The sequence below is a fragment of the Humulus lupulus genome, chromosome 2 (genome assembly GCF_963169125.1).
Source record: "Humulus lupulus chromosome 2, drHumLupu1.1, whole genome shotgun sequence".
Taxonomy (NCBI): Eukaryota; Viridiplantae; Streptophyta; class Magnoliopsida; order Rosales; family Cannabaceae; genus Humulus; species Humulus lupulus.
This window is the reverse complement of record NC_084794.1, coordinates 123,986,255-123,995,055: the sequence shown is the minus strand read 5'-3', so window position 1 is coordinate 123,995,055 and position 8,801 is coordinate 123,986,255. Positions and strand designations below refer to the sequence as shown.

Here is an 8,801-nt window from a genome sequence, read left to right as displayed (position 1 = left end):
TTATTTTATAAATATTTATAAATGTACTCAAAGACTAAAAATTGTGTCTTTTAATCTCCTTTCCTTTTGTAGGCGCGTACTTTTGACCCTCGGTACTTTTGCAGCTGCGACGATGCGCAACTTCATCCACCCAAGGTATGCCTTCACCCTTTCTCATGTTTAATGGGCCTAAATTAGCCTTATTTGGGAAGGGTTTCCTTAGCTAGACCTCCTCATGAGCTGACTTATGTATTTGCACCCATTAGCATGTATACCCTCCATTGCACCTTGTAGTTGGTCATTTTGAGCACTTGGATCTAGCGGTTTTGAGCTTATTCCTTTGTATCTTGTAGTACACTTTCCACATAAACTTGGACCCGTATTACCAACGAGGTGCGACTTTATGTAATTTGAGGGGTCGTCTAGTGTTCCTCCAGGGGTCGAGTTTGTAGACTTGTCGTCAAACTCGGGGTCCCCAAAAAACAACCCCTACCAAAGATACGACACCTTAAGGAGGGCCCATCTATGTCACTTAGAACACATGGCTTGGCTTATGCAAAACATTTGGGTTGTTGAAAGCGAGATGGGCTCGATTCTGAGGGGTGATGGAGCCTCATTTTCCTCTGGTTCTGATGCCTACCTTGTCAGCCTTAGACGAGCCTTCTTGTCCTACAAAAGGAGCTAGAGTACATGGAGGGCAACCTCCCTCATGAACCCTCACCTCCACGTCCTCTTAGCAGTCCTGAGGTCGCTCCTGGTTCCCCTCAGCCTTTGTCTTTAGACTACCCTTGTCTGATGCTCCCACACCCGATGTCTAGATAGAAAACTCTCGCAAAAAGAAGAAAATGGAGGGTAAAGTGCTCGGTTTTTACCTCACCTTTTTCCTTTGATTTTGTAGACATGTCAAAAGGGATGAGGCAACAGGTTGCTCCCGAGAAGCTGGACTCCGGTCCTCTTCTGGTGTCCACCATTGTTTCCAACATGTCGGAGAACATACTGTTAGAGTTGTCTGAGAAATACCATATTAGCAAGGAGTACAAACTGTATGTACTATCCAATAAATGTTGGGCAAATAACCCCACCTGGGCTATGTCGCTTTGAGCGAACATATTTTGAAGGCGGGTGGGACCATTCCTCTACACCCATTATTCATCATGATCGTGAATCACTTTGAGAAGCGCCCTTCTCGTCATTATGTATAGTACTATTTGTACAACGGTCTCTTCTAGGACCCTTTTTAGCTAGACGGCTTAGTGGTCGCAATAGGGTCTCTCCCTGAGGCCTTTCCCCTCGTGGAGGTATCAGCCTTTATTTGGGCGTTATCCTCGCGATACCATACCCTTCTATTCACAAGTGTATTTTTTACAATGGTCTCTTTTAGGACCTTTTTTGGTCAGACGGCTTGGTGGCCGCTCTAGGCTTATTGGTGTGAGTCCCCCTTGAGGCTTTACCCCTCGTGGAGGTTTTAGCTCTTATTAGGGAGTTATCCTCGTGAGACCTTTTGGCTCCCTTGACATCCATGAGGGTAGATAATCCTTATGAACCCAAGAAGTGCTCTAGGTTTATCAGCATATGTCCTCATTAAGACCATACCCCTCGCGGAGATGTTTAGCCTTTGTTGTGAGGTTATCCGTTTAGGACCTTTTGGCTCCCTTGATATCCATAAGGGTAGCTAACCCTCATGAACTCAAGAGGTTCCTTACAAGGTTTTCTTCTTTATTTCTTTTTTTTTCGTTGCTATATACTCTGCCCCCAAGTGGTTGGAGAGATTTATCTTGTCAGGCACTTTGATCGTTTTGCTAATCTACTTTGATAATTTCAATTGGTGATGGGTACACAAAACACAGATATGTGCTTGCGTAAATGAGGAGTGTGACATGCCAATAAGAAACATATTATTTAAAAATTAGTAGAGTACATAGATATTCATGGCAAAAATGTGCCTTCTTCGTACCAGAGGGTAGGTGACCCCTTTAATTCATAGCTGCCTCTGAGGGGAGGACTCATAACTACGTTGGGAGGTTAACTAGGGTAACCTCTTTGATTCATCGTACCAAAAGTGGAGTTTTACTCGGTATTCCCTTTCAGACGCATATCCTCAGCTGGTCACGTTCATCCTCTGCTCGGATGCATTCTAAATCTCTTTCATAGAAGTCGCCTATGTGCCCTATTTCTCTCTTAAGCATACTTCCCCATATTCCACTCTTTGGATGTACCCCTGCGATGATGGTCATTCTTAACTCATCCTCAGATAACCTTCTCACTTTGGATACCTCTGCGTTGAAGCGCTGGATATACTTTCTCAGGCTCTAGTTTTTGCCTTGCTTTATATTGATAGGACTCCTAGCGGGTGTCACATAGCCAGGGAAGGCGCATTGTTGCGGGAGGCATTCCCCTCCTCGAGATGTCGTACGCGATGTTTTGGGGTTAGATGGGAGAGATTCTTCTAGGATCTCCTCTAAAAGTGGAGATTTTTCCATGGACTTATTGGCTTCCAACTTCCTTTTCTGCACAACTGCTATTTGTTTTCTAAGGTTCTTCATCGTGTTTCCTAGCTCCTCCCTCCTACTATTTATTGAGTTCAGAAGGTCGCAGACGGACAAAGCTTGGGTCTTTCTCTCCTCCATGAATGAATCTGTGAGGACCTTCTTTCCTTTTACTCCATCTTCTCTCGGTTGGGACATGCCCCTCTTGTCTCCAGGCTTTTTCTTCGAGGAGGTGGTATTCGGATCATGTGTGTGCCTCCCACTTCTTGATCGAACCTATAGTAAGGAACCTTCATGGTGCTTCAGACTTGGGGAACTACTTTTTGGAAGTTGGATTTTCCCACCGTCAATGGGGACAGTCGTTTCCTTTTTCCCTATTCTTCTCCTACATTCATGGTGGAAGGTACATCGGATTCTGCTTGTGCCATGCAGTAGAGCACTTCTAGCATTTTTCGCACTGTCTCTTCTAATTTCTGATTTTTTTAGGCATAGCTCATTTATCTCTCTCTTATCCATTTTGATTCTGATCTCCTCAACAACCCGAGGGTCTAAGTCATGTGAGTTTGCACCTTCACGCACCACCATCACCATGGGTACTAGCGGTTTCATGATTGTGTGGAGGGACATGTTATAACATTCCCTTGCTTCCTTCTGTTCCCCTTTCACGCTCGCTATTCCTCCAAGAGTTGGGAATTTTATGGCCAAGTGCTATACTGAGGTTATTCCCTTCAATTCTCTTAGGGAAGGTCTTCCTAATACCGCATTTAAGGCTGAAGCACAGTCTACCACGACAAAGTTTGTCATTATAGTGGTTTGTCTTGGTTTCTCTCCCATGGTGAGGGCTAACTTGATTGCACCTAGAGGTTGTATCAAGTCCCCTGTAAACCAATACAGGAAGGTATTGCAGGGCTTTAGGTTCTTGAAGTTCAGTCCCATCTTCTCTAAGGTTGGGTGATATAGGATGTCTACGGAGCTCCCATTGTCTACTAGGACCCGATGCACCCTTATGTTAGCCAGTTGTGCAGTCAGTACCAAGGGGTCGTTTTGCGGAAAATTCACACTCTGCACATCTTCTTTAGTGAAGGTTATTGAGTCGTTCTCCCCCTTAAAATTTTTTTGGGGTCGTTCCTGGCATCCTTGGCGTATCTATTTCGCCCCTTCCTCGATTCGCCTTCAAATCCTGGCCCTCCGAAGATGGTCCTAACCTCTCCTTGCAACTCTGGGGCTACATCTTGTGCCCATGGTGATGATATTCCTTCTTCTGGTCTTTGATTTTACCAGTGGATGTATCTACCCAAGTGGCCCCTGTGTATAAGTTACCTTTAAAATAGTGCATTCTATCGTGGTGTGGCCAATGTCTTTATGATACTGACAATACTTATTGGGGTCTCTTTTCAATCGATCTTTCTTCATTGGACGGGGTCTCCTAAAGGGGACCTGATTCTCATTCATGACGAAGATATGTTACCTAGTATGTGATAAGTCTGTACAAAAGGTGTATGGGGTCTGTCTGTGTTCACCTATACGTTGGGGTTTCCGAGGATGATTATCTCTCGACCCTTCATAGGCCCTCTTTTTCTTTGTGTTATTTAGATCTTCACGGATTGAGGGTTTTAGGGATGACTCGCCCTTCCTAGCCTTACGACTCTCGTGACCATCCTCAACACAAATGTATTTTTGTGCCCGTTCGTAGAAATTGTCTAAGTCAGTGACCTCCCTCTTTAGCATGTTATCCCACAACTTACTACCCGATGCACTCCGGGTGTAATGGCCATTTTTAACTCCCCTCGAGTCAGGCTTCCTAATTTGGCTGCCTCCATATTTAACCTATGGATATAGCTCTTTAGGTTCTCGTCTTCTCCTTGTTTTACATTAGCGAGGCTGGTTCCTGGCATGGTGTAATCACGCACAACATGATGTTCCTGCATAAATTCGTCATAAAATTGTTGCCAATACCTGATGGACCCTAGGCGAAGTCTCTTGAACCACTTGTACGTAGGACCCTTTAACGTGATAGCAAAGCAGTGGCGATCTGTCTATGCTATTAATTCCCCTTAACTTCATTAGGTCATTGAATGCGTCAAGATGGTACTTTGGATCCGTATTTCCCTCGCAAAGCGTCATGTGAGGCACTTTGAAGTTGGCTGGGAGCCGCATGACTTGGATTTCCCTAATGATGGGTGATTCATAATCTAACTCATCGTCGACAGCGTGCCCCCAGACATGGTGATTATCTTGCTTCGTAGGCTCCTCCTCTCGATGTCTAAGTCTTGTCTCCTTTTGTTCAAGGAGTCTCTCCAGTTTAATGGGTTGGCGTTTCCTTACCTTTTGTCTTCTGAGGGAGCCACAGGAGGTGTGGTTCTCTCATTTGTCCATTTCCTATTGAGCTCTTCCATCAAGTCTGGGGGTGTTTCCCTTGAAGTGATCTCGACTTCATTTTGAGGGTTAGAGTCGTTCCTTCGCTCTGGCCTCTTAGGCTGCTTCACCAGCCCGAGACGTTCATGTTGCTTTGGCCGAGCAGTATTGCTAGTGGAGAGTCGAGTCTTCCCATCATCTACAGGGATTGTGGTTTCTCCTCCCTCATGGCCTTTCTCTTTTCGCTTAGGAAGAGGCATGCTTGACTTTCCCTGTAACAGGCCATTCAACACCTCTTGCATATTTTCCAAGGTGGTTTCTAGCCTTAGATTCTTTTGGTGTTACTCGTGTATCTCCTCTTCATAGAATCGAGTCCTAGAGCTTGAGCTTACGAAATGTACTCGGGGACTCTTTCGGGCTTGCGCGTTGGAGGACCCAGATCTTGCCGGCCGGAGTTCGGCACCTGCGGTGGCCTTGGGGGAGGAAACGCTCCTACACCACCTGTAGGGGCAGCAGCAAGTCCTGGACGGTATTCATCGGGCTGGACGGCTGGGGATGAATCCTCCCTTTCATCTTCTAAATCCTTGGGCTCCTTTGGTGCATCCAGATTTTCAGGTGGTGGAGGATTCCTCATGGAGGTTTTCAACTGATCTCCGTCCAGGTGGACCTCAACCTCTCGTGGTTCTCTCAAATGCTTAGAATGTCTTGGCATCTTTTTCTACCGGAATCAATAGAAGAACAGTAGCTTGACACTTATCCTTCCCACAGACAGTGCCAAACTGTTGATGATAAAAACTCGTCAACTAAGTTAGATCAAGAACTTTGTGAGTTGTAAAATATGCGAACTTAAATCGACTAAACTTCAAGCAAATTTTCTGATGATTTCAAGAACACAAAATGTAAATGCTAGAATTTTAGAACGAAAAATAGAGAAAACATAGAATGTGTGTTGTCATTAGCAATGACTAGTTACAAAACTCTAAAAATTTGACCCCCTTCTCAGGTGAAGGGAGGTCATATTTATAGTAGAGCACTATTGGCTCACTGTACATGGTGGTTCCTGGGGAACATGACCCTGCATATGCAGTCTACGGATGGTAGTGGTGCAGGAGCGTGGTGGTCGGCTCCAGTACACGCCAAGGGCCTGCGGGAGAACCTCAATTTTAGTACCTGGTTGTACATCCACTACCCATTTAGTGCCAATGTAAGAGGCTGGTCGGGAAGGACCACATAAGGTACCTTGCTCATACGACCACTACTTGTCTGGTGTGAAGATTAGGATCAGACATCTAGGGTTTTCAGTGTCGTACCCCCGTACGTACCTCGTACTTGCACGATATCTTTGGGTCATTCGTGGGTTCTAATCCTCATAAGGCGTCCTATTCTTTAAACCTGTGAATGTTGAAGTCTGGATGGGTCCTCATAGGAGACCTGCCCCCAAGAGGCATGGGAGGAAAAAGCCTTGCATGACGCCCATCGCAGCGGGAAAGACCATGTGGAAGGTTACACCTTGCGAGATGGTGGCCTGACATGGTGTGAGGCACATGGTGGGAGGTGCATCCTGATGCGTGCATGAAGTCCTTGGTGCGAGGCGCTAGATGCTAGCACGAGATAGATCCAGATGGGCGCGCGAGGCCCTTGGTGCGAGACAAATCCAGATGGGGGCGCGAGGCCCTTGGAAACAGGTTACTGGCGCGAGGCGCGTCCTGATGGGTGCACGAGGCCCTTGGCGCAAGGCGCAAGATGCTGGTGCGAGACATATCCAAATGGACACGCGAGGCCCTTGGCGCGAGGTGCTGCTGATGGGTTCATTGGAGGGTGTGGTGGTGGTTGGGATGGGCGAGGATCATAGTAGGGTCTAGGGTTGAGTCCATATGTTGGTTGGTGAGGTGGGTACTAGAGCAGATTCTGAGGGTATGATGGTTGTGCTCCTTGGTTGTTTTTCCATGACATGTTAGGGTGGTTTCTCCCAACTGGGGTGTATGACAGGAATATGGATTGTTGGATGGTCTTTGAAAATTACCAATAGCACGAGCCTGCTCCACGACATGTTATTTACATCTGATGAGCAACTAGCAGTACTTGGGCACTACTCATGAGGATGAGAACCTCCAAAAATCTCATAGCCATAAGTGTTATGTACATGCATCGCCTGAGCGGATATGTTGTTCAACTTTAGTTGCTTGGTTAAAGATGCACCTTGCGTAATAAGCAGAGCAATAGGATCAACTTCTAAAACTCCTGCCACTTTCTTGTTTTCATGCTCTGTAGGCCAATTATAATTATTCATGGTCATTTCCTATAACAGGTCATAGGCCTCATTAGCATTTTTTATCATAAATGCTTTACCCACTATTGCATCAATTATGGTCCTGGTGTTTCCCCCCAAACCATTGTAAAAAGTGTGCACCAACATCCATTTCTCTATCCCATGATGCGGGCACTTCTGAAGCAACTCCTTAAACCTTTCCCATGCATCGTATAGAGACTCCCCCTCCAACTGATGGAAATTATTAATCTCGCCTCTAATTCAGGCCGATTTAGCGGGAGGAAAATACTTAACAAGAAACTTTTGGGCAAGGTCCTCTCATGTGACAATAGAGTTGGCTTGCAATGAGATCAACCAACTTTTAGCTCTATCCCTCAAAGATAATGGGAAAAGTCATAATCGAATTGCATCATTACTTACCCCATTTATCTAGAATGTAGCACATAGCTCTATAAAGTTGGTGATGTGTAGATTAGGATTCTCGTTAGGTAGCCCCCCAAATTGAACACAGTTCTGTACCATCTGAATAATCGAGGGCTTGATCTAAAAATTGTTCACCTCTACAGTAGGCGGATGTATACTACAATGAATCCTTGTAATAGTAGGGAGTACATAATCCCTCAAAGGTGGGTTAGTCTCAACTGCATCATTACCCTCATTACCCTGATTTCCTTGATTAACATTGTTGTTGGCACCATTATTCGCATTCTGAGCCATTCTCTCCAACTTTTTATGTTTTCTATATCTCTTGCAGGTCTTCTCAATTTCAGGATCAACAGGAACTAACGACACTGATTCTTGACGTCGCATAATCACGTTAACCTTGCATTTAAAAGTGAGTAGAGAAATATGTTAAAAATATGTCAAAGAGAAGCCAAATTTGAACAAAAATCAATTATGTTGATATTGATTTAATAGTCCTCGGCAACCGCACCAAAAACTTGATAGCGATTTTATATGCGCAAGTATACGCAATCTTCTCAAATAATATAGATAGTAAATCCAAATCGTTCCTATAGAGACTATAATCAATTACCAATAATTAATTCATAATTTCTTTTTGACTGTTGAAACTAGAGTTATTTATAAACTAAATTGCAAAATTCAAATTAAACATAAAAAAATAATAAAGAGTAATTCAATAATTAAGAACCTAGGGTATTAATTTCATCAACTTCTCCACTTGCCAATTTTACAATTCAGAACAATCAATTCTTCAATTTCTATCCTAATAGCAGATTAAGAAAGGAAATCTTAATTCTTTTTCAATGTAAAAAGATCTCATCCTATATACAAACTTTCTACATATTTGTTATAAGTTTTAACATATACCAGGAAATAAATGTAGAAACCCTAAATGCTACACAAATCATATGGATAATATCATCCTATATGCAATCTATCTCTATATGGCTATAGAATATTCAATTCTCCCCTTTTCGATCTTAAATCAAAATCATTGAACATGTAAATATTTATCAGTTATTTGCAAGCATTAAGAACAAACCATACAAATATAGGATAAAAGAAGACGAAGTTAATTGACTTTCATAGAAAATTAACAAGCATCCAAGTGACTACATTAAACCCTAGAACTAAGTCTTTAGTTCATATCACACATGACTAACACAAGAAGATAATTGTTCTCATAAAATTAAAAAGCTTGAAGAAAAATATAATATGAAACTACATAAAAATAATGTCTAAGAGTC

At 43.6% G+C, this 8,801-nt stretch overlaps 1 non-coding gene across 1 annotated transcript; it reads left to right on the top strand.

Annotated features, from left to right (window-relative positions):
• The first annotated feature begins 7,246 nt into the window (after nt 1-7,246).
• On the top strand, nt 7,247-7,351 carry LOC133820090 (small nucleolar RNA R71). The gene has a single exon (XR_009886524.1). It is a non-coding gene; the product is annotated as a small nucleolar RNA R71 (small nucleolar RNA).
• Nucleotides 7,352-8,801: the final 1,450 nt, after the last annotated feature.